This window comes from Haliotis asinina, chromosome 1, assembly GCF_037392515.1.
Source record: "Haliotis asinina isolate JCU_RB_2024 chromosome 1, JCU_Hal_asi_v2, whole genome shotgun sequence".
Taxonomy (NCBI): Eukaryota; Metazoa; Mollusca; class Gastropoda; order Lepetellida; family Haliotidae; genus Haliotis; species Haliotis asinina.
Genome location: NC_090280.1, coordinates 44,813,745 through 44,841,274, shown reverse-complemented (window position 1 = coordinate 44,841,274; position 27,530 = coordinate 44,813,745). Strand labels below are relative to the sequence as shown.

The 27,530-nt window shown below is 38.3% G+C and overlaps 1 long non-coding RNA gene across 1 annotated transcript; it reads right to left on the bottom strand.

Annotated features, from left to right (window-relative positions):
* Positions 1–2,034: 2,034 nt before the first annotated feature.
* Positions 2,035–3,781, bottom strand: LOC137279216 (uncharacterized). Its single transcript, XR_010956678.1, has 4 exons — positions 3,704–3,781; positions 2,883–2,942; positions 2,299–2,389; positions 2,035–2,115 (listed from the first exon to the last, which is right to left on the bottom strand). It is a non-coding gene; the product is annotated as an uncharacterized lncRNA (long non-coding RNA).
* Between the last annotated feature and the right edge of the window lie 23,749 nt (positions 3,782–27,530).

The following is a 27,530-nucleotide window of genomic DNA, read 5'->3' as shown; positions in this document are numbered from 1 at the left end:
AAGAAACATTATGCATATTTTAACAGCCTCCATTGGTAAGAAGGTTCAAAAAGTTATTATATAACAATGTTCTCATGTAAACTAGTGGGCAAACGAAAGTGTGAACACCCATATTGACGATCAATAAAATCACAGCAAGCCATACAATGTTTATAAATTATAGTACATTTAATGAAGGCAGCAATGGGGACAATGCACCAACAATGCCTATGAGAAATCCATCACAGATGTGTCATGTAATAAACAGAGTGATAGCAATAGCACGGTTCACAGACATAACAAGAGTCAATCATGGAGTGCCTCAATCGTTGCAAGTCTACGGTCACGCATACACGTCCATACTGTCCTACCAGCATTAGGGTAAGGTGCGTGAAGGACACGTTGGTGAAAGGACAGGGGGAGCGTGGCGATAACTGGTCCACCATCTACTCGAAGGGTGAACAGGTTTGAAAACTTCGCGCACATGATTTTTGTAATTCTTGCAGTAATCACATTCTACACAATGATTCAGAAGCGTCGTGTTTCTGCTCGAGCTTTTGTATACTTGTTAACTTGTAAAGTTGACTGTGGAAAGAGTAGTAAGCTCTGCAGGTATTTGAAACTTATCATGTCTCACTCAAAATTCGGTAAACGGGGTCACGCCATTCATTCACCAACACGTTGCCTACAGGTTGCCTACAATGTCATTCAGTGTATGTCTACCATTTCTGACAGCACACAGTTCACTAGAACAAGCCAGGGGTGCTACTTAAAAAATAAATGATGATGATGTTAAATGCGTCCCCGCGATGGGTACCAGTATGTTCTCAAGCCCAGGGAAAACACAGCAAAAATTACCCACTTTCTAAGGGTTTCCGCACGGTATCCGTTACACATGCTCCAACAAGTTTCCGTTGAGTTTCAGTTAAGTTAGAGACAAAAATATTTCTAAAAACATGCTATAACAGTTGCATCCCTTGACTCCTCCTGCACCTCCTCACGCTGACACAGAAAAACACATCCTAGTCAGTCAATGCTAAACATATAATAACACACTCCATGCAATACAATACAACAATGAAATAAAATGCAATAAAGAACTTAGGTTACATTGAAAGTACAAAAAGTGTATTTAAAGTAAATACAGGTCTCTTTGAAAATATATAAAAATTAAGATTGAATAAAATTGTATTATTGAAATACAATCAGAACATCAAAACTATTAAAGTTTTACATTGAGAATAATTCAAATTTAATTGATCACAGATAAAATTGCGTTCATGTGATCGATTAGCTATTTACTAGCCCACTTGGGCATCCTTCAGCGGATATCTCTTTCATTCTGGTTGGATGCCGCAGCCTGGTCTTCATGTTGGCCTTAGCTTTGGTGGTGGCGTTGAAAATTGTGGCTGAGTCCAGTGCAGACGTCATGAGTTTAGATTCCCAGGTAAAGGGGTAAGAGAGCAATAAATTGGCATCTTCTTCATCACTCACAACTAGTGAAGTCATTTCCAAGGTAAGTATAGTTGAAACCCTTTCCTTTCGTCGATCTGGCCAGTCAATAGTTTTCAGGCTTTTCATGCGCAGTGCAATTTTCTGAAAATTAAACAAAAATCAATCAACAGATAAACCATAATGCCAAGATGGATTGCAAATTATTAAAAAGGAAGTGTCGTGAAAAATTATTTACTTCATTAATTACCCCAACACAAGTTAAGCAGTTCATCACATTTAATGACATATCCTATTTTTTTATGGACACACAATCTGTTGCTCTGAAGTGACATGTTGTCACTGAAGTGTAGTAACATGTTTATATATCATCATTAACTGACTTGATTCTTATGTTATGATTTATGACATTATGATCTGAATCATGTGTTACATATCTTAAGAATGTAAAAAGCAATAATCCATAAACATTTTAAATGTATATTTCCGGAACTTAGAATCTGTCATCAGACATTGTAATGAGAAGAGTTGCTACATGTTATTATTCGAATAGATATACTTACGGATTTTTTGGGGTCTTTTTTGTTTGTGTTTTTGCTGCTGCTGTTCTGTGTGACACTTTCTTTCCGGTTTCTTGTCTACTGAGATCATCACGCCTGTTCCGCCACACTCTACAAAGCGCTTCTGAAAATAAATGTTTAAAGTACTATACAGCATGTTTCACACATTTTAGTTCATCTGTTAGGCAAAGGTATTTATATATGCCATGCTGGCTGGGTTACTGAAGTTAACATCCATAAATCTGTCTTTACACTATTAATTAAATCATTAGCTATTTATAATGACAGGCAGGTGAGTAAAAATTACCTTCACAAGATCCTATTGACCATCCTTGATCGTGATATAGTCACTTGTTTCTTTGACTACTATATTCATAGAGTCCTCGTCATCGGCTTTACTGAAATAAAAACAAATGTCATTTTCCTTGCACTTCATTCAATCATGCATTCAACACAATGTCTAATTAAAATTAAAGATCGTCAGTTAAAATTATACAACCAAGTAAACTACAGATTTATCACTTTGAATACATATATTGTTCTGAAAGTTTACCATTTTGTAGTTAAATCATTAAAAATAACCTCCAAAAAGGCTAACCATCCTTTGTGTTATTTCATGCAAATTCTATGTACATCCTGTTTGCCAAAGTTATGCAACCGGTAAGTGAACAACTGACATAAGCAGCAATTAAGCATTGTAAAATCAAGGGGTCAGTTTGATGGCAATTTCACACAGGTGTAATGTTAAACTGATTTAGTTTACCGGCTATTAAAATCCATTTGCAAATGATACTTTCATGTGTGTTTTTTTCATTTTGAGAAAACGTACGTAGGGAAGTGAATTAATGAAATATTCAAAGTGAAATTATACCTAGTAACATGAGCACATACCTTCGATAGACAAGGGTGATCCTCCAGGAGCAGTCGTGTCAAGATTTTTCTCACAACAGCCTAAAAGATTAAATCAGATACGTTAAATATAACAGGTATATATATGATTATGCTCAACACATATGTATTGAATTACTGAAAAATTACATGAAATTTCAAATGTATCCTACGCAAAGCTAACAGTTTCTTATATGAATTAAGTGTTTGCCTCAAATAGTTCAGAAACACATCTGACCCCTCTGAGCGAATTTGGGGGTAAACAATTTCATTTCACTAATGATCCAGGATTGCATTTAAGAAATTACACCGAAATGTTGCCATTGTAAAAGCCCATCATTTTTATCATTCTTTAAAATATATCTGATTTGGTGAAATATATCTTGCAATACCCAGTAAACCCATGAGTGAACCACTACATATGGCGGATCTTTGTGATGCAGATCGTAATTCATCCCCTCCCCCCAACACCTTTTGTACAAGTGTTAACCGAGTTGCAACGCTAAAATTTGCAAACTATTAACAGGAGCACCAAAATCAAAAGTCTGCCCCTTTAAACTTAAATAAATACTTGTGGTTAGTACTAAGATAGTTACTTACAAATACAAGCTTGGTGTATTCTATACCATGTCGAGCTATTGAAATGGAATATAAACAAACTTATTTTTCAGGCGTATTTTACTTAGATTTTACGATAACATTTTAAAATAATACGGGCGAAAATATGCATTCGCGGGATAAACTTTAGAATCTATCCAGATTTCTGTCATTAACGCAATAATTCTTTAAACGTTATTTGACAATAAAAAAACCCTCGGCCTTACCTGACACATCCGAGGTACTCCGAGTTCCTCGCATCCGTTCTCTGCTTTCTTCTCCAAGTCGCGAATTCTTTCGTCGAGTGCTATTGGGAAAAGTGAGGTGGCCATGGCAAAGTTTACACGACGCAGCCATCTTATGCTTAAAGTTTTGAAAATAATTGCTAGGAAAACAAATTTGTTCCTACCCGCCAAACAAGATGGCGTCTCGCTAACACTCACGGGAAATACACAGTTTTGTCATTGTTTTTTTTTAAAAATAAATCTAATGTGACCATTTGACAGTAGATTTCCGTGTTCTACAACAAAAGAGGAAGGTACGCCCTGTTGTGAGTTGTTTTTGTAACAATTAGTCTCGCGTGGACGTGATCCTGTCGCCATTCGTTTATTTGTTTACATTGCCGACATCAAAGGGGAGTGTGAAAAGTGGAATTCAGCGGATTGAATGTAAGTACTCAAAGTGACAACAGTGGGCAGTTATGGTTTTAGCAGTCTTTTCGTCGCATTAGCGTCACTGATTGTTTTTTCTCAGTGTCAAGCATCAATATGTAGGCCTTGTGATTATTAACAGTGATTAATTGTGAAAACATGTTCACCTTCCTTTAACAGGCCCGAGTCCTACTGATTTAGCACTCATGGGAAACTTTATTGTGGCAAATAAGTTATTTTCTAAAATCCTGTCAGGAGAAGGTAGTATCCGGATATATTTCTGCTGGATGGACCCCCCCCCCCCTCCCCACGTACCATGTAAGTAATTTACGCACAGTGCTCACGGGGGTTAGAAATATTAAATATATTGTTCTTTTCACTTATACACCAAGATCTACTATCCCCATCTACCCTTTAAGTTGATGAATACCTTTACTACCTTTACTACTATTACTAATATAATTTGGTGATGTGTCACAATTTCTTTCAAACCTTAATTCATTTGTCAATGTGAATGAGGAATAAAGTACAATCCCACTGACCCTTTGGCTATGATTTGTACATGCATAATTTCTGTAGACTATTCGTGGCAATTTCTGCTGCAGGGACACAGTTCTTTGTGGACATTGCGACAAGTAATTGTCAAGAAAGACAGCCTAAAATCACGAGAAATAAGTTTCTGAAATATGGTTGGTTTCTACAATATTTGTTTTAACATGGGTACCCAGAGATATTCCGTATATATGTCTTCGTTATATCTATTCATACAATCTGTATTCCAGAAATATTTCAACCAAGTCACATCACACAAATTATCTAGTATCTTATGTTCTGTGACAGTTCTGTGTATCCAGTTGTACCAGTTAATCAGTTTGATTTGATATTTGTTTTATAACCATTAAAACCTTGTCCATCAGTACATGTTGCATGTGTTAGCCCTACAATGCATTGACATTATCATCACACCTCAAGTTTCATATTTCTGAAAGAATAATTGTGTCAGTTATTTGATTTACAGATATGGATTGTGGACCAACAAACTCGGAGAATGACAAGACGCCTTGTTTGGTATTTATAATTCACGCTATATTATCTGTTATATGCCCGGTATGGGAATCTCTTTTATAACAATATTATTCATATAGCTTTATAATGAAGCAGACACTATGTAAGTGCATACAACAAACCTTTTTGACCTCACTCAAAGTGTAAAGCGTAATATATACATATATTTTAAATTCCAGGAGAAATACGGCTTTTCTGTCCTCACTGCCAGACGTCTGTTTCAAGAAAAACACGTTATCTACATCTCCGTAACGACAAGATGTTTGTTAGTTTGTAAAGATTTTTCGGGTGAATGACAAATGTTTCATCAAGTAAGTCATCAAAGAATTTTTAGATTTCACTAAAAATCGAGTTTGCACTGTCACTTTGCTATCCATGTTTAATATATTTAATGTATGTATCATACATGTAACTGTAATAACTGAAAGTGAGCAAATGGTAATACGTATTTAATATTTGTAATACATGTTATCTGCATTATCATATATATTGCTGTGTTTCATTCATTGGAAATGTTAAGATTTTACAAGCTTTTCTTCAGTGAATTGTCTCTCAGTTGAATTGATGATTCAAACTGAATGTCCTTTTCCTTTCCAGACACTGACAGTGACCAAGATATTAACAGCACATTCAAGGTTTGCGAGCTATTACCACCACAATGTGAGAGCCTGATTGATTCGGATTCAGATCACAGCAAAAATAACCTGGTTTCCGCAGTGCGGAAACCTGATGGAAAGTGGACTGAAACTTAAGTTTCCACCAAGAATCCAGTGAGTTTCCGTTCTTTTACACTGAGTTTCCGCAATGACGGAAACTGTCAATTACCCACTTTCTAAGGGTTTCCGCACGGTATCCGTTACCCATGCTCCAACAAGTTTCCGTTGAGTTTCAGTTAAGTTAGAGATCCATCAGGTTTCCGCAGGGTTTCAGTCACCAAGACTCCATCAGGTTTCCGCAGAGTTTCAGTTACCAAGACTCCATCAGGTTTCCGCAGAGTTTCTGTTGCCAGAAAACTTTCCACAGCATTTCATTTACTCGGGTTCACAGGAGTCATTCAATGTGTGTCATTGCATATAACATTCTTGTTACTCCTGGTTGGCAAAGACAGTATAAGGAGTTTGTGTACAATCATCACGTATACATAAAGAAAAACAAAAGATACAATAAGATTCACTGTTTTATTTTCAGACAAATATGGATCAAACATATATCTAATAACTAATAAAAAGATATAGCACTAGATAACAGATCAATATTTGTCACTTATGACAAAAATATTTCTAAAAACATGCTATAACAGTTGCATCCCTTGACTCCTCCTGCACCTCCTCACGCTGACACAGAAAAACACACCCCAGTCAGTCAATGCTAAACATATAATAACACACACCATGCAATACAATACAACAATAAAATAAAATGCAATAAAGAACTTAGGTTACACTGAAAGTACAAAAAATGTATTTAAAGTAAATAAAGGTCTCTTGGAAAATAGACAAAAATTAAGATTGAATAAAATTGTATTAATTGAAATACAATCAGAATATCAAAACTATTAAAGTTTTACATTGAGAATAATTCAAATTTAATTGATCACAGATAAAATTACGTTCATGTGATCGATTAGCTATTTACTAGCCCACTTGGGCATCCTTGAGCGGATATCTCTGTCACTGTGGTTGGATGCCGCATCCTGGTCTTCATGTTGGCCTTAGCTTTGGTGGTGGCGTTGAAAATTGTGGCTGAGTCCAGTGCAGACATCTTGAGTTTAGAATCCCAGGTAAAGGGGTAAGAGAGCAATGAATTGGCATCTTCTTCATCACTCACAACTGGTGAAGTCATTTCCAAGGTAAGTATAGTTGAAACCCTTTCCTTTCGTCGATCTGGCCAGTCAATAGTTTTCAGGCTTTTCATGCGCAGTGCAATTTTCTGAAAATTAAACAAAAATCAATCAACAGATAAACCATAATGCCAAGATGGATTGCAAATTATTAAAAAGGAAGTGTCGTGAAAAATTATTTACTTCATTAATCACCCCAACACAAGTTAAGCAGTTCATCACATTTAATGACATATCCTATTTTCTTATGGACACACAATCTGTTGCTCTGAAGTGACATGAAGTCACTGAAGTGTAATAACATGTTTATGTATCACCATTAACTGACTTGATTCTTATGTTATGATTTATGAAATTATGATCTGAATCATGTGTTACATATATTAAGAATGTAAAAAGCAATAATCCATAAACATTTTAAATGTATATTTCCGGAACTTAGAATCTGTCACACATTGTAATGAGAAGAATTGTTACATGTTATTATTCGAATAGATATACTTACGGATTTCATTCTTTTTGGGTTTTTTTGGTTTTTTTTGCTGCTGTTCTGTGTGACACTTTCTTTCCGGTTTCTTGTCTACTGAGATCATCACGCCTGTTCCGCCACTCTACAAAGCGCTTCTGAAAATAAATGTTTAAAGTACTATACAGCATGTTTCACACATTTTAGTTCATCTGTTAGGCAAAGGTATTTATATATGCCATGCTGGCTTGGTTACTGAAGTTAACATCCATAAATCTGTCTTTACACTATTATTTAAATCATTAACTATTTATAATGACAGGCAGGTGAGTGAAAATTACCTTCACAAGATCCTATTGACCATCCTTGGTCGTGATATAGTCACTTGTTTCTTTGACTACTATATTCATCGAGTCCTCGTCATCGGCTTTACTGAAATAAAAACAAATGTCATTTTTCTTGCACTTCATTCAATCATGCATTCAACACAATGTCTATTAAAATTAACGATCGTCAGTGAAAATTATACAACCAAGTAAACTGCAGATTTATAACTTTGAATACATATATTGTTCTGAAAGTTTACCATTTTGTAGTTAAATGATTTAAAATAACTTCCAAAAAGGCTAACCATCCTTTGTGTTATTTCGTGCAAATTCTATGTACATCCTGTTTGCCAAAGTTATGCAACCGGTAAGTGAACAACTGACATAAAGATCATGATAAAAGAAGTTTAGTTATATCACATGACATAACCTTGCAGCAATTAAGCATTGTAAAATCAAGGGGTCAGTTTGATGGCAATTTCACACAGGTGTAATGTTAAACTGATTTAGTTTACCGGCTATTCAAATCCATTTGCAAATGATACTTTCATGTATTTTTCATTTTGAGAAAACGTACGTCGGGAAGTGAATTAATGAAATATTCAAAGTGAAATTACCTAGTAACATGAGCACATACCTTCGATAGACAAGGGTGATCCTCCAGGAGCAGTCGTGTCCAGATTTTTCTCACAACAGCCTAAAAGATTAAATTAAATACGTTAAATATAACAGGTATATATATATGATTATGCTCAACACGTATGTATTAAATTATTGAAAAATTACATGAAATTTTAAATGTATCCTACGCAGAGCTAACAGTTTCTTATATGAATTTAGTGTTTGCCTCAAATAGTTCAGAAACACATCTGACCCCTCTGAGCGAATTTGGGGGTAAACAATTTCATTTCACTAATGATCCAGGATTGCATTTAATAAATTACACCGAAATGTTGCCATTGTAAAAGCCCATAATTTTTATCATTCTTTAAAATATATCTGAATTGGTGAAATACATCTTGCAATACCCAGTAAACCCATGAGTGAACCACTACATATGGCGGATCTTTTTGATGCAGATCGTAATTCATCCCCTCCCCCCCCCCCCCAACACACACACCTTTTGTACAAGTGTTAACCGAGTTGCAACGTTAAAATTTGCAACCTATTAACAGGAGCACTAAAATCAAAAGTCAGCCCCTTTAAACTTAAGTAAATACTTCTGGTTAGTACTAAGATAGTTACTTACAAATACAAGCTTGGTGTATTCTATACCATGTCGATCTATTGAAATGGAATATAAACAAACTTATTTTTCAGGCCTATTTTACTTAGATTTAACGATAACATTTAAAAATAATACGAGCGAAAATATGCATTCGCGGGATAAACTTTATAATCTATCCGGATTTCTGTCATTAACGCAATATTTCTTTAAACGTTATTTACAATAAAGTACCCTCGGTCTTACCTGACACATCCGAGGTACTCCGAGTTGCTCGCATCCGTTCTCTGCTTTCTTCTCCAAGTCGCGAATTCTTTCGTCGAGTGCTTTTGGGGAAAGTGAGGTGGCCATGGCAAAGTTTACACGACGCAGCCATCTTATGCTTAAAGTTTTGAAAAATAATTGCTAGGAAAACAAATTTGTTCCTACCCGCCAAACAAGATGGCGTCTCGCTAACACTCACGGGAAATAGACAGTTTTGTCATTGTGTTTTTTTAAATAAATCTAATGTGACCATTTGACAGTAGATTTCCTCGTTCTACAACAAAAGAGGAAGGTACACCCTGTTGTGAGTTGTTTTGTTAACAATTAGATAGTCTCGCGTGGACGTGATCCTGTCGCCATTCGTTTATTTGTTTACATTGCCGACATCAAAGGGGAGTGTGAAAAGTGGAATTCAGCGGATTGAATGTAAGTACTCAAAGTGACAACAGTGAGCAGTTATGGTTTTAGCAGTCTTTTCATCGCATTAGCGTCACTGATTGCTTTTTCTCAGTGTCAAGCATCAATATGTAGACCTTGTGATTATTAACAGTGATTAATTGTGAAAACATGTTCACCTTACTTTAACATGCCCGAGCGTCATGAGTCCTACTGATTTAGCACTCATGGGAAACTTTATTGTGGCAAATAAGTTATTTTCTAAAATCCTGTCAGGAGAAGGTAGTATCCGGATATGTTTCTGCTGGATGGACCCCCCCCCCCCCCCCACGTACCATGTAAGTAATTTACGCACTGTGCTCACAACATTGTTTGTTCTTTTCAGTTATACACCCAGATCTACTATCCCTATCTACCCTTTAAGTTAACTTTACTACTATTACTAATATAATTTGGTGATGTGTCACAATTTCTTTGAAACCTTAATTCCTTTGTCAATGTGAATGAAGAATGAAGCACAATCCCACTGACCTTTGGCTATGATTTGTACATGCATAATTTCTGTAGACTATTCGTGGCACTTTCTGCTGCAGGGACACAGTTCTTTGTGGACATTGCGACAAGTAATTGTCAAGAAAAACAGCCTAAAATCACGAGAAATACGTTTCTGAAATATGGTTGGTTTCTACAATATTTGTTTTAACATGGGTACCCAGAGATATTCCGCATATATGTCTTCGTTATATCTATTCATATAATCTGTACTCCAGAAATATTTCAACCAAGTCACATCATACATTTATTAGTTCATCAAATTATCTAGTATCTTATGTTCTGTGTCAGTTCTGTGTATCCAGTTGTACCAGTTAATCAGTTTCATGGTTTGATATTTGTTTTATAACCATTAAAACCTTGTCCGTCAGTACATGTTGCATGTGTTAGCCCTACAATGCATTGACATTATCATCACACCTCAAGTTTCATATTTCTGAAAGAATCGTTGTGTCAGTTATTTGATTTACAGATATGGATTGTGGATCAACAAATTCGGAGAATGATGCCCGGTAAGGGAATCTCTTTTATAACAATATCATTCATATAGCTTTATAATGAAGCTGACACTATGTTAATACATACAACAAACCTTTTTGACCTCACTCAAAGTGTAACTGTACATGGATTCAAGCATAATATATACATATATTTTAAATTCCAGGAGAAATACGGCTTTTCTGTCCTCACTGCCAGACGTCTGTTTCAAGAAAAACACGTTATCTCCATCTCCGTAACAAGATGTTTGTTTGTTTGTAAAGATTTTTCGGGTGAATGACAAATGTTTCATCAGGTTAGTCATCAAAAAATTTTTAGATTTCACTAAAAATCGAGTTTGCACTGTCACTTTGCTATCCATGTTTAATATATTTAATGTATGTATCATACATGTAACTGTAATAACTGAAAGTGAGCAAATGGTAATACGTATTTAATATTTGTAATACATGTTATCTGCATTATCATATATATTGCTGTGTTTCATTCATTGAATTGTCTCTCAGTTGAATTGATGATTCAAACTGAATGTCCTTTTCCTTTCCAGACACTGACAGTGACCAAGATATTAACAGCACATTCAAGGTTTGCGAGCTAGTAGCACCACAATGTGAGAGCCTGATTGATTCGGATTCAGATGTTTCGCCAGATATTAACCAGGACTCGCATACACCAACAAACATCTACAGAAGAACAAAGCACTTTGTGTACTGGCTAGCTCGTCTTCATTCACTGTGCCTACTTCCTGAGCAATGCTTGTGTGCAGAGAATTCTGTTACTCTTCTCTGAGCGCCCCAGTTTCTTAATACAGCGAATTGTGTACTACTGCAACTGCCCTGTTGCATTAAAATGTGAGCTTTTCTAAGAAATGAAACAGTTGGATCATAATATTTCCAGCGTTTGTTTTTTGTTCAAATAAATATGTAATAAATATAACAAGATAATACAACATATTTCAGCTTTCTAAACTAACCGAACTCTCATTGTCATCTTCCTTGTACAGAAACCTAGCGGAAACCTACATTACCCAAGATCCACAAGGTTTCCGCAAGACCAGAAACTTACTCACTCCAGCTATAAAGGTTTCAGTAAACTGAAACTAAATGGAAACTTCCAACTACACTTTCAGTTGACGGAAACATGACGGAAACTAAGACTTGTTTGTTTCAGTTGTGGAAACTATGCGGAAACTCTCATTGCGCGTTTCCTGAAACTGAAACCTAGCGGAAACCTACATTACCCAGTATCCATCAGGTTTCCGCAAGAACGGAAACCAAGTTATTTTTGCTGTGGATGTTTCGCCAGATATTAACCAGGACTCGCATACACCAACAAACATCTACAGAAGAACAAAGCACTTTGTGTAGTGACTAGCTCGTCTTCATTCAGTGTGCCAACTTCCTGAGCAATGCTTGTGTGGAGAGAATTCTGTTACTCTTCTCTGAGCGCTCCAGATTCTTAATACAGCGAATTGTGTACTACTGCAACTGCCCTGTTGCATTAAAATGTGAGCTTTTCTAAGAAATGAAACAGTTGAATCATAACATTTCCAGAGTTTGTTTTTTGTTCAAATAAATATGTAATAAATATAACAAGATAATACAACATATTTCAGCTTTCTAAACTAAGCGAACTCTCATTGTCATCTTCCTTGTACAGAAACCTAGCGGAAACCTACATTACCCAAGATCCACAAGGTTTCCGCAAGACCAGAAACTTACTCACTCCAGCTATAAAGGTTTCAGTAAACTGAAACTAAATGGAAACTTCCAACTACACTTTCAGTTGACGGAAACATGACGGAAACTAAGACTTGTTAGTTTCAGTTTTGGAAAACTATGCGGAAACTCTCATTGCGCGTTTCCTGAAACTGAAACCCAGCGGAAACCTACATTACCCAGTATCCATCAGGTTTCCGCAAGAACGGAAACCAAATTATTTTTGCTGTGAAAGGCGTTCACGTACCGAAGGGAAAATTGAATTTGATGATTTTGATAAGTGTACAATTCGCCAATACATTCAAAACTGCTACAGAGTAACCAAGGCAATGCCAACACTAACAAGAATGAAGATTTTTTATGGATATCAACTTCTTTATGAGAGAACACAACGTTTCGGAGTTAATGCTTACTCCTTCATCAGGTGATTGAGAAAGGGATACAGAGGTGTATTTATATGTACAGGTAAAACAATAACAAAGTAACAAGTGGAATGAGTTAACGAAAGCTAGTATAAACAAGCACTGATAGGAAGCCGATAGTTAAGATAACAATGATGGAAGCCAATGGTAATGCATTACAGTTGATGATTGGGGATAAGGATGGAAGCCAATGGTGATACATTACGCATGATAGGATGATGTACATAACACACGATAGGGGGTGAGCATGTTACATGAGGGTTGGTGATGTACAAACACAAGTATGTACTCGGGTAGATAGGCTATACATGAATTACATAGATAGAATGTACACAGGTAGATGAGATTAATTTATCAATAAGTCCCAGGCACTTGGTAGGTACACTCCTTGGTCGCGGTTGATGGCTGGTTTCTGTCTCCGGATCTCGATGGCCTCTTGCAGTTTCCTTTGGCGCCAGTTGTTGTTGTTGGTAGATAGTATCCTAGTGTCCTCCCATCGAATTGAGTGTTCAGGGTTCTTGAGAATGTGTTCAGAGATGGCCGATTTCTGGTCGAGTTTCCTGACTGAGGTCTGATGTTCCTTCATTCTGGTGTTGATTGGTCTCAGCGTTTCTCCAATGTATAGGTCGCCACAGTTGCAAGGGATCTGGTAGATGCATCCTCTCGGATTAGGGTGTTCACAGCTGGGTCCTTTACCGTTGGCTTTTAGGTAGGTCTTGATGGTCTTGCCACTGGAGAAGGTGACATCGATGCTGGCTTTGGTCTTGATGAGGCGTGATATTTGATGACTGATGGGGCCAAGGTAGGGTATGGTTACTCTGATGGGTGATGGAGAAGGTTTGGGGCGGGGTTCTCGGTCCTTAAGGGTCTTGTTGATGGTGGCTGTGACGAGCTGGGGAGGGTAACCGTTGAGTGTGGTGAATGTCTTTCTGAGGTGGTCCAGTTCATTGTTTAGGGCATCGGGGTGGCAGAGGGCTTTGGCACGTCTGGTAAGGGTGGCGATGATAGCTTGCTTGATCTGAGGGTGGTGGCAGGAGTTGTAGTGGATGTACTGGTCGGTGTGCGTCGGCTTGCGGTAAACTGAGGTTCTAAGTCCATCGTCTGTGGTGTGGAGGGATACATCAAGGAAGGGCAGGTGTTGGTTGGTCTCAGTCTCCATGGTGAACTTGATTCTTGGATGTTGGTCGTTGAGGTGGTTGAGGAGCTCATTGGGGTCGTTGTCATAGGCGATGGTGGTGAAGGTGTCGTCGACTTTGCGGTACCAACAGAGGGGCTGGAACGGAGCTGTGGAGAGGGCTGCTTCCTCGAAGGAGGTCATGAAGATTTCTGTAATGAGAGGAGAAAGAGGTGAGCCCATGGGGAGACCGTGGATCTGCTTGTATATCTTACCATTGAATGTGAAGTAGGAGGTGTCAAAGCAGCTGCGGGCGAGCTTGATGATGCTGTCTATGGTGAGCTGGGTGTCACCATAGACAGCATCATCAAGCTCGCCCGCAGCTGCTGCTTTGACACCTCCTACTTCACATTCAATGGTAAGATATACAAGCAGATCCACGGTCTCCCCATGGGCTCACCTCTTTCTCCTCTCATTACAGAAATCTTCATGACCTCCTTCGAGGAAGCAGCCCTCTCCACAGCTCCGTTCCAGCCCCTCTGTTGGTACCGCAAAGTCGACGACACCTTCACCACCATCGCCTATGACAACGACCCCAATGAGCTCCTCAACCACCTCAACGACCAACATCCAAGAATCAAGTTCACCATGGAGACTGAGACCAACCAACACCTGCCCTTCCTTGATGTATCCCTCCACACCACAGACGATGGACTTAGAACCTCAGTTTACCGCAAGCCGACGCACACCGACCAGTACATCCACTACAACTCCTGCCACCACCCTCAGATCAAGCAAGCTATCATCGCCACCCTTACCAGACGTGCCAAAGCCCTCTGCCACCCCGATGCCCTAAACAATGAACTGGACCACCTCAGAAAGACATTCACCACACTCAACGGTTACCCTCCCCAGCTCGTCACAGCCACCATCAACAAGACCCTTAAGGACCGAGAACCCCGCCCCAAACCTTCTCCATCACCCATCAGAGTAACCATACCCTACCTTGGCCCCATCAGTCATCAAATATCACGCCTCATCAAGACCAAAGCCAGCATCGATGTCACCTTCTCCAGTGGCAAGACCATCAAGACCTACCTAAAAGCCAACGGTAAAGGACCCAGCTGTGAACACCCTAATCCGAGAGGATGCATCTACCAGATCCCTTGCAACTGTGGCGACCTATACATTGGAGAAACGCTGAGACCAATCAACACCAGAATGAAGGAACATCAGACCTCAGTCAGGAAACTCGACCAGAAATCGGCCATCTCTGAACACATTCTCAAGAACCCTGAACACTCAATTCGATGGGAGGACACTAGGATACTATCTACCAACAACAACAACTGGCGCCAAAGGAAACTGCAAGAGGCCATCGAGATCCGGAGACAGAAACCAGCCATCAACCGCGACCAAGGAGTGTACCTACCAAGTGCCTGGGACTTATTGATAAATTAATCTCATCTACCTGTGTACATTCTATCTATGTAATTCATGTATAGCCTATCTACCCGAGTACATACTTGTGTTTGTACATCACCAACCCTCATGTAACATGCTCACCCCCTATCGTGTGTTATGTACATCATCCTATCATGCGTAATGTATCACCATTGGCTTCCATCCTTATCCCCAATCATCAACTGTAATGCATTACCATTGGCTTCCATCATTGTTATCTTAACTATCGGCTTCCTATCAGTGCTTGTTTATACTAGCTTTCGTTAACTCATTCCACTTGTTACTTTGTTATTGTTTTACCTGTACATATAAATACACCTCTGTATCCCTTTCTCAATCACCTGATGAAGGAGTAAGCATTAACTCCGAAACGTTGTGTTCTCTCATAAAGAAGTTGATATCCATAAAAAATCTTCATTCTTATGTATTTTCACTTCTAAATGACATTCAAAGACCTAACACTAACAAGCATTATGAAAATGGCTTCTGATGATTTGGGATATACAGGTAGTACAAAAACAATGTTCGTTTGTTTCAAATGGCGGAAAAGTCATTCAGAAAGAAAGGTCCTAATGCAGCAAACCAAAGAAAACCAACCAGTCGTGTACACTGACGAAACATGGGTACACGCCCATCACACGGTATCAAAATGTTTGCAAACAGAAGAGTGAGCAGTTGGTGGTATTCGGGACCATCAGGGACAGATCCAAGTGTAATTATAGTTCATGTGGATTAATTCCTGATGATTCTTTGATATTTAAAGCCAAGCAAAAGAGAAGGGATTAAATTAAATAAAATTTCAACAATTTCTCTAAATGGTTGCAAGAAAAACATTCCTAAGCGGCCCCCAAAACTGAGTAGTTACAATGGACGATGCCCCTTACCAAAGCACGAAAACAGAAAAGCTCAAATAAACTGCCAATCGGAAAGATGATATCAAAGTGTGGCTACAAAGACATGATATACCTTTTAAACATTCAATGTTGAAGACCTCTGAAATCAAGTCCTCGCGGCTCCGCATATCATGTCGATAAAATTATGAAATCATACGTGGGCATACTGTTCTCCGATGAGCATGTTGGCGATGGAAGAACTTATATTCTGGGCATGGTGACAGTATCTTCTACAATGTCTACCAACTGTTGAAGGATGTCTCCGTCAGTCCACTTTGGCTACATGACACCATTCTCGAATATCCATCAGTGAACATCCATTGGATCAGGTAAAATATGTGGAATATGTGTTGTATCAAGTTTCTGTTCGTCATCCTTCGTCATTTAGTTTGTATTGAGATTACAAAACTTTGGGATGCGTGCCACCTCGGGGTCAAAGTCACAGGCACGGGAATGCGGATCAGAACTGATGTCCAGTAATGAATGCTTGTAGTGATCGGGTTAGGCTCGCGGGCTTCATTGACACATGTCATCGTATTCGAGTTGCGTTTATCGATGCTCATTATGTTAATCACTGGTTTTGTCTGGTTCAGTTAGTAAGCCCACTCTTTGAACCCAAGCCTATTTCACTTCGCAAAATACTCGCATTTACCAACCTGTACAAATATGATATAAGTAGGGAAGCAACATTTTCTTATGGCCACTTGGAAAGATAGCTCATTGTATGATACGTGTTCAAATATAGATTTATGTATGATCGGTTATAATTTCTTTAGGATGACAGGGACAGTGGAGTAGCCTTGTGATTAATTCGTTCGCCCCTCACGCTGATTCCCGGGTTCGATTTTCCACATGGTAATTACAGAACTGAAAACAGCCTCATGAAATTAAATTCTCTTGAAGCAAAGTCTCACCTTGTATGTTCCATTGTCCAGTGTTATGCATATTTGCGAAGCTTGTCCCACTTTCCAAAAGGAATACTTGGTACTTTTCCTACCCCATTGTAGCTGAATCATTGTGTTGAACACTGATCTGGTTTGGGGGGAAGGTTCATGAAAGTTGAATTCCGAATGAAGTAGGATATCGTCGTCATTTTGAACGTCGATTGTTAATCTTGAAATGGATTGATATAATTGTTAAATAACTGTACATGTTTGAAATATTTACAGGTATGAGTGAGTGAGTGAGTGAGTTAGAATTTATCGGCACATCGGCAACATTGCTACCATATCGTGACGAGAACAATTCAATTTATATCACAGGTTTGCATATAAACTAGAATGGACGAGTACAACTTTATAGTAATTAAAGCAGACAACACAATATAAAACACGGACTGTAGATCGCCAACAAGTAGAGGTAGATCACCATAACTAGGGACCTGAAAGAAATTTCATATACTAGTATCTTAGTATTGTCATCCGATTATTCATGGTCATATTTGAAGACGATGTTGTTTTCTTGAGTAGATCGTTGGAATTCGTGACCAGGCCATTTCTGTCAACAAGGCCATATTCATATTGGTCACAATTATTAGTAGCGATCAATGTACATTTTCGTGTGAAGACGTAATTGTATTTTTAACCAAAGGGTAAACCAAGCTGCCGAAGGCGCTAGAAGGCTAAAAGTTTCATGATGCATTACACTGGGTACCCGTTGCCTCTGAACAAACTCAACTGCCTAAGGCGGCACGGCATGTATTACATGTGCTTTCTTGTAGAAGACTGAAGTCGTAGAAACTCTGAGGAATCAAACTGATCCACACGGTCACCCACCCAAATACTCTCCACGCTTAACTTCAAATGAATGCGACCCGAGGTCTATGCACAGGACCACACATAGTCCTGATGTATCTCAGGAAAACGCAAGGTAGCGGACAAAATTATTAATATGCACTTACTTGGTTGGTGTTGTCTGTGTCCCCGATATGTTGATCTGTATGTTTCTTGATGGACCACACGGGATATGGTAATTATCAACAGGTATGTTCTGGAAAATAACAGAATATGTTACAGTCAAAATACCATCTACACATACATTGTACCGTATATGACATGGTACATGATACTGTACAGATACTCTACTGTGTATACAAGGGTACATAATACTGTACAGATACATTGTACTGTATACACCATCGTACTGTACATACCAGGGTACTGTACATGCCAGGGCACATGATACTGGACAGATACATTGTACTGTACATACCAGGACACATGATACTGTACTGATACATTGTACTGTATATACCAAGGTATGGGATAATGTACAGATACATTGTACTGTATATACCAGGGTACCGGATACTGTACAGATACATTGTACTGTGTGTACCAGGGTATAGGATACTGTGCAGCTATGGTATATACCCAAGAGCAGAGAACCTGAGTTTTGTTTCGGTGTAAAAGCCAATGAGGCATGACTAACAATGACTAGGTTATTGCTCTATTCAAAACACCTTTTTACACAGTGATTCCTCAATCACCATTCCACAGTGAGCATTACAGTATTTACGGATGTTAACATGGCATTAAATTTCAGGATGTTGGTTTGAAGGCGGTAGTGTAGTGGACGATATCTTATTCTTGATTAGTGACAGGCATGACATTCGAGTAAAACATGATATTGTGATTATATGTAAACATTTATTTTCATCAAGGAGTATTGTTCCCCACCTTTCCGGGAGTTTGGATAGTCTTAACAAAATCAGAAGTTGACGTGATTGTCTGGCCATCTATCAAGACCGTCCATCGTCAGCACAAACACACACACGCTTCTTAGCTTCAGTAACCCGTGCAAGCATACGTGACGCTCTTCAGGTAGCTTGACCCTCGTTACAGTTTTTCACCACATAGCTGTGTTACAGGTGTCTTGTGACCAATAGAAGAACATTTGCTCCTCTTGAGAATTGTGAGGACATATTCTTTGAAACATCTATGTTTTGTCTTAAAACGTCAATAGAACAGCGCGTCTTTTAGCCTTGTGCGAGGATTCCTAAATTAGGTCATTTGTTTTCTTCGATCAGTTAGAATTATCCTTAGAAGTATAAAATTTGGCATCTTAGGAAAGAAATACAGCCCGCTCAAGAACCGTGCTTTAACAGAATCCAACGTTTGGAAGGGTGAGTTAAGATTAAGCGTCGCATCGGCAATATTGCAGCCATATCGTGACGAGGACCATTTCTTTTATATCAATATTAAAATCAGTAAATTGGTAACGTAAAACCCTGTCATCAAATATAAATTTAAAGAACAGTAAAACACTAGACTATCACAGATATGAACAAAAAACTAGTATATACAACTAAAACATTTTTAATTAGAGAAGACAATACAATATTAAACACGGGCTATAGATACAGTATTGTGGGTCACAAATTATAATATAGCAAACTTACCAAACTCTTAGTGTGAGAGAGAAACAATTATGCAAAATGTAACTCAGTGAGCGGTCTGACGGCAGCTAGGAAGATCGAGCGTTGACAGCGATTGATGACATGGTGTAAACTCCAGTAACGTGTCAGTCACAACACGGCAACTAGCCTTTTTCATTCATTTCTCGAAAGTTCGGGCACATATGACCATCGCCAACACTGTAGAATGCTCTAGCAGTCTCCCGGAAGTCAGCAAATAGACAGCCAAGGGCAGATAATTTCCGGACAGCCTGCTACCACAATCTTAAAAATGCGGACCATCTATTATACGAAATGTGACCCATCATAATTATTATTATTCAAAACACTCACCGTTGAGACCCAATATTAACTATTACTTAATTAATAACATGATATACAGAAAATACACACTTGTAATAATATCTTGTTATAGTGTTCACTGTGAAACTGAATGAAGCCCAAATTATGTAGCAGCTCAAGCAAATAGAGCTATATTCTCCACCTTCAATTTTTGAAAAAACAACATTTTGAATGTATTAATCGCATGGCATTTTTATATTTGACTCCATGATTACAGCTATCCTGTGTTATGGATGAGCGATTTGGGAACCACTTACTGCAGACAGATGGAAACTGTGCATTGTAAGTTCTGTAAGAGTTTTCTCAAAGTCAGCAAGTGCATCAACAATATCACTGTGCCTCTAGATCAATAATGTACTGGTACAGACTTCAACACCAAAGAATTCCGTATCAAAACCTACCAAATGATCAAAGCTCTTCATGGCAATAATCAATCTGCCTGGGCATCACACATCAGGCAAATCCTCACTGATTTTATCACTGCATTCACACAAGTCGATCTCAGAACCAGATCCTACTTACTGTATCAACTTTCCTTCATGTACCAACATTCTTTCATGATTTCATGTAGCCCCAGAACTATGAAATTCACTGCTATTCCACGTGAAAGACTGAAAACTTAAGCTGAAAACTTATCTTTTCTGCTTTGTATATAACTGACTCTCTCAATCTTCCCTCTGCGCATTGAGCATGCATTAGTGTGGGGATTAAATAGCCGTTGTTATTATTAAACCATTTTAGTATCGTCAAGTGTATGGATCCTAAAAGAAATTGTCTGCAGTAGAGGATGTCTTTCTTCAAGCAGGGATTTTATGACTGCTTCCCTCAATACATGTGCTCCTCACTTGGCTAAGTATTGAAATAATATTCACAATTTAAACCTTTACTTAATGTTGAAAGCTACTTGTCCTCCTACTATATCAACGGAAAGTGATAGCTACGCTCCACTGTACCAACTAGCAGTGGAAACTGGACGCCACACAAATCCACCCTGTGATCAACGTTTCTGCATTTACGGCCACTCTGTTGCTTTAAAGTATGTTTGAGACGAGCTCCATGACCTACTTATCTGTGGTACACATTCTGATATATGAAATAAGTGTTTCACAACCCACTATGCCCAACCTCAAGCAAACGGAGTCATCGATGCGTTTAACTGTTTGTCCGTCTGTCTGTCTGTCAGCTGTCAGTGTGATTACGTTGTATAATATGCTATATGGCTGTAATAGTGCCGATGCCATGTTAAATTTTAAGTCACTCACTCACACACTCAGGGGCAAGTGAAGGAAGTATTTATCATAGCGAGCACCTACATGCTAACTGTATAAAGCATGAATCATAATAAGCAGTACCAGAGCTAGGAATCAGCCAATATCGAAGAGCACCAAATTTAATGTTGTTTCGATTTCATTCGCAAAAACATCGGCAACATCCTTACATCGTATGTGAATGAATTCTTCCAGGTAAAGAATTATAACAGGAAGTTCCAAATGAGCTCCATCTGTTGGTATTCAGCCAATCAGGAACCAACAATTGCTCAGCTGACGTATGGGCCCTTGATGTATGTAGTTCACATTAATGGGCGTGGTCTGTTTTTCTACATTGCGTGCAAAATGAATTAAATAACACGTGACCAGATCAGAATGAATCAGAATGTTTTAATCACAAATGAAACCAACGAAAACCAAAACATTACTTTCTGAGTGAGTGAGTGAGTTAATATTTAACGTCACATCGGCAATATCTCAGCCATATCGTGACGAGAACGTTTAATAGTGAAGTGAAATATATGGATACTATTAAAACCTGTCAACGAGGGACAGTAAAACAACTAGAATATCACAAATATGATTAAAACTAGTGTGGAAAGTTAAATCTTATATCACTATTCGGACAATACAATATAAAACCAGGCTATAGATTACCAGCAACTGAAGGTAGATCACCATACTAGGGACCATGGGGACTTCCAGTACCTCTGCTACCTGCATGGAGTCGAGTTGGATTTATATCATCCCCCCCCCCCCCCCCCCAGCTGTTAGCAATTTAGTCATATCTAGCCAAAAATTAAAAATACACATATACTACGACTAAAAACAGTAGAAGTCTAAACGTACAGGAAATGTTTTGGGACTTACGTACCCTCTCAGGAGGACAATAATTTTACGGTACTTCAACCCCCTTTGAGGGAACAGCCACTAACAATTCTAGTTACTAATCTAAACTACCATGAATTAAAATACAGCTATCTACAGAACATAATAATCAAAATTCAAAGATGAAATCAATTTCTTTTAAAAATCCAAGAATTAAATGAGAACTTACGGTGTTAAAAAGATCCTTAATTGTTTTTACATTGGAATATTTATCCCTTATGATGGAGAATTCAACACAGTCAAGCAAGATATGCTTGACCGTGGTTCTCTCATCACAAGGGATGCAAAACGGAGGATCCTCACCTTTCAATAGGTATGAATGAGTATATCTAGTATGGCCAATACGACATCGCCGCATGATTACCTCTTCAAATCTGGACTGACAACCCAAGTAGGAATAACCAATATAAGGTTTTATTTCATGTAATTTATTTATACCTACTTGGGTGTCCCACTTCTTCTGCATTAGATCACGGATGTAAGTTCTAATGCTAGATTTATAATGGCTGTATGGAATAAGAAGTGGTGTCACAGATCTTTTGAGTGCTGCCTTGGCAGCAAGATCGGCCATTGCGTTACCGGAAATGCCTACATGGCTGGGTAACCAACAGAAGACGATGTTGTATTGGCCAGTAGCAAGATTATTATACAGTTCAATAATTTCAATTAAAAGTGGATGTTTACAAGAAATATTTTTAATAGCCTGAAGGCAAGAAAGAGAGTCGGAATAGATTATATACTGTTTACGTTTCGGGTGTCTTTCAATATATTTAAGAGCTGTTAATATGGCGTTAGCTTCTGCTGTAAAAATAGAACTATTATCTGGTAATCTAAAAGATATTGTTCTGGATCCAATGACAGTGGCACAAGCTACTGCGCCACCATCCTTGGACCCATCTGTAAATAAGGATTTGTAATTGTTATATTTATGTTTCAATTGATTATATTCTTGTTTATACTGTAATTCATTCGTGTCTGATTTTTTAAAAGTCGTTAATGTTAGGTCTACCTGTGGCCTAACCAACTGCCAAGGGGGAGAGGAAAGAAGACGGAAAGGAGCTACGTTGTCCAGCTTAATACCAGCAGCAGCAATAAACGGCTTTATTCTGAGCCCAAGAGGTGGAACAAGAGAAAACTATTTGCTATACAAATCCTCATAAAGAGGATTGAAGACACAGTTATATGCAGGGTTAGATTCGTTAGAGTATAGTTTTGTGACATATTGTAAAGATAATTTGATACGGCGTTGTGCAAGAGATGGTTCATCGGCCTCAACGTAAAGACTGTCAATAGGTGAAGTTCTGAAGGACCCAAGACAAAGTCTTAGACCTTGGTGATGGACAGAATCTAATAGTTTCAATTTGCTTTTGCAGGCTCCACCATATACAATGGAACCATAATCAAGTTTGGATCGTACCAATGATCTGTATAAATGAAGGAGGGTAGTTTGATCCCCTCCCCACTTAGAATTGGAAACAACCTTCAGCAAATCTAGTGCCTTCAGGCATTTAACTTTAAGAGATTTAATGTGTGGTAAGAAGGTTAAATGAGAATCGAAAATTATACCCAAGAATTTAGCCTCCTTTACAACTTTGATTGGAGTGCCATTTAAAGACAGTTCTGGGTCCTTATGCGGTTTATATTTTCTACAAAAGTGTATACAATTAGTTTTTGTTTGAGAAAATTTAAAGCCGTTTTCAAGGCACCATTTATTTATTTTATTTAAACACAACTGTAATTGCCGTTCAATGGTGCGCATATTTTTACCACGACAAGAAATATTAAAATCATCCACAAAAAGTGATCCGATTGAATCAGTTAAAACCTTTGACAGACTGTTGATCTTAATACTAAAGAGAGTGACAGACAAAATACTGCCTTGTGGGACACCCTGATCCTGAGTATAATGGTCAGACAGGGTAGAACCCACTCGGACTTGAAATTGCCTGTCATTTAAAAAGTTGGATATAAATTGAGGCAGGCGGCCTCGTAATCCAAAGTCATGTAAATCTTTTAAAATCCCATGTTTCCATGTCGTGTCGTATGCTTTTTCTAGATCGAAAAAGATTGAGACAGCATGTTGTTTATTAATTATGGCATTCTTAAAAGATTCTAAACGCACTAAATGATCGATGGTACTTCTGTTTTTACGGAAACCACATTGTATATCTGTTGTAAGGTTATTAGTCTCCAAGTACCAAACAAGTCGACTATTTATCATGCGTTCCATGGTTTTGCAAACGCAGCTCGTTAGTGAAATTGGTCTATAATTCGATGGATCAGTATGATCACGTCCAGGTTTAGGGATGGGTACAATTATGGCATCTCGCCACGAGGGAGGAAATTTTGCAGTTGTCCAAATGTCATCAAATATATGTAAAAGTGTCTCTAAACAGGATTCTGGCAAGTGCTTCAGAAGTTGATAATGTATACCATCAGCACCGGAAGCAGTATCGTGAGCTTGGTCAAGAGCAGTATGAAGTTCATGTATTGAAAAGGTTCCATTGTAATCTTCCCCATTCTCTGAAGTAAAATTAATATATTTCTTTTCCTGCTGTTTTTGATATTTTTGGAATTCAGGTACATAATGTGATGAGGAAGAATGTTTCGCCAAAGTCTCACCAAGTTTATTAGCAATATCTGATTTATTAGTCAATAACTGATTCCCATCTTTAAGATGGTCAATACTAGATTTAGAGCCCTTACCTTTTATTTTCTGGATCATGTTCCATACCTTTGCAATTGGCGTACGTGAATTAAGTTTTGAAACGTAATTTTGCCATGACTGGCGTTTATGTTGTTTAAAAGTACGTCTTGCTTAAGCATTTAAAATTTTAAATTTGTTTAAATTATGCACCATAGGATGGCGACGGAAATAATGTTCTGCTTTTTTCCTTGCCTTCCTAGCTTGTTTGCACTCATCGTTGAACCATGGTTTTCTTATGTGTGGAACTGCAGAGGACTTTGGTATACACTCATCAGCTATGGAATTCAGTTCATCAGAAAAACATTGAATAGCATCACGAATGTCAATAAAAAGTTCAGGTTTAAGTTTTTCATCAAACAGTGTTTCATATAAAGCCCAGTTAGCTTTTTTAAAATTCCGCCTTGATGAAGAAGGAACAGCAGATGGAGTTACAGATTTTAGTATAGTAGGAAAATGGTCACTTCCACAGAGGTCATCGTAGACTGACCATTCAAATTCATTAAGTAGATTAGAGTCTGCAAGAGACAGATCCAAAGAAGAGTAGGTGCCTGTTGCAGGATGCAGATATGTGCTCGAATCATCATTACATATGCACAAATCAGTAATGAAAATAAAATCTTCCAGTGTTTTACATTTAGTGTTTATATTTGTACCACCCCACAGTGGATTATGACCATTGAGATCACCCATTATTATACAGGGTTTTGGAAGTTGGTCATAGAGAGCTTGCAAATCAGACAGTTGAAGTGTTGAAGAAGGCGGAATATACAACGAGCATACTGTGAAGGCAACATGAAGAGTAAGTCTCACTGCAACGGCTTGAAGATTAGTTGTAAGTGAGACAGGGCTGTGTATAACATTCTGATTTACAAGGATTAAAGATCCTCCAGTGGCCCTATCACCTGGAGGAGAAAGAGAATGATATCCAATGAACTGACGTAAGTTAAAATTGTCTGCCTGCTTCAGGTAAGTTTCCTGTAAGCAGAAAGCTGATGGTTGTAAATCCTGTATCAACAGCTGTAATTCATTAAAGGTGGTTTTTAGTCCTCTACAATTCCACTGGACAATACATGGAGAAACTGTTTCTATGGGGGATTGATTGGGGATCTACCCCTTGTCTTTTTTGTTGGTGACAAACTACGAGCTCTACAGAGGATGTTGTCAGAAACATCCATATCTTCAAGAGATCCAAACTTATTATAAATTTGGATTGTATTTTCTGCCGCTTTTGAGGTTCTGCCCTTATGGTATTTTTTGCAGACTCATTTATTGGTTTGAGTTTTTGTTTTGGTAGTTGCTTCCCATTATTCCCAGAGGAAGGTTTGGAAATGGGCTGTGATGATGATTGTTCCTGGGAAGATGGCCGAGACTGAACTTCTCTAACAGTTGTTGATGTAGATACAAGAGTTTGCGTTGACTGGTCAGGACAGTAGATTTCGGGTGCAACAGTGTCAACCCATGTCAAATAAGTTTGGCACTGCGCTGATGAAGTGGACACTGTTGAAGTTACAGTTTGATTTGTTGATGTTCTCGCAACTGAAGCATAGGATTCGTTTGGTTCTGATGTGTGAACAACAAGTTTCTTTGCATCAGCAAAACTAAGATTCCTTGTGAATTTGATTTTATTAATTTCCATTCGTTGTTTCCAGATGAAAAAGATGAATGTGTTCCAGAGCAGTTGGTGCATTTTTTAAAGTTGCTGTCACAGTCTTCAGTAACATGAGTTTTTTCGCTGCAGTGAGTGCATGTAATAGCATTTGTGCAGTTGGTAACACCATGACCATACCTTTGGCATTTGAAACATCTCAACGGGTTAGGAATATAAGTATCAACAATGAGACGACAATATCCTGCTTTAATTGCTTTTGGTGCAGTTGGAGAAGAAAAATGGAATAGGTAGGTGTTTGTTGGTTTAGTTTCTGAGTTTTTTCGAGTTGTGAATCGTTTCACAAAAATCACTCCTTGTTCTTTCATTTCTGTGGCTATATCTAATTCACTCATATCGGCAAATAGTTGATGCCGGTCTCTGACAATTCCTTTGCTAGTGTTCAAAGTTCTATGTGGAGATACCGAAACTGGTATTCCAACCAAAAGCTGTGTTGACATCAAATTTGTTGTTTGTTGTTTCCTGCTGCATTCAATGAGCAAAGAACCTGATCGCAGTCGTTTGATGTTTGGGACTTCACCTGCAATACCTTGTATACCTTTTGACACTGCAAACGGATTTAATTTTAATGGTGACTTGTCAAGTGTCTCAAGAACTAAAACTCGTGGCCAGTATTCAGTTGAGTTAGAAGGTCGTTGGTAATCATCATCACTGTCCAGTTGACGTTTGTTTCGTTTTGGGGGGTTTTGTATTCCATAGTTAGTGTAGAAGGTTCATCATCCGAGCTCCCCACCCACCACGGAGTATCACAAGGACAATGCTATTAACAAGTGGGTCTCCGACTTGCAGCACCAAGGATACCCGGATGATATACTCCAGTAGAAGGATTAGAAATAATTAGTCTACCAGATTGGCCCATGAGCCATCGCCTTCTG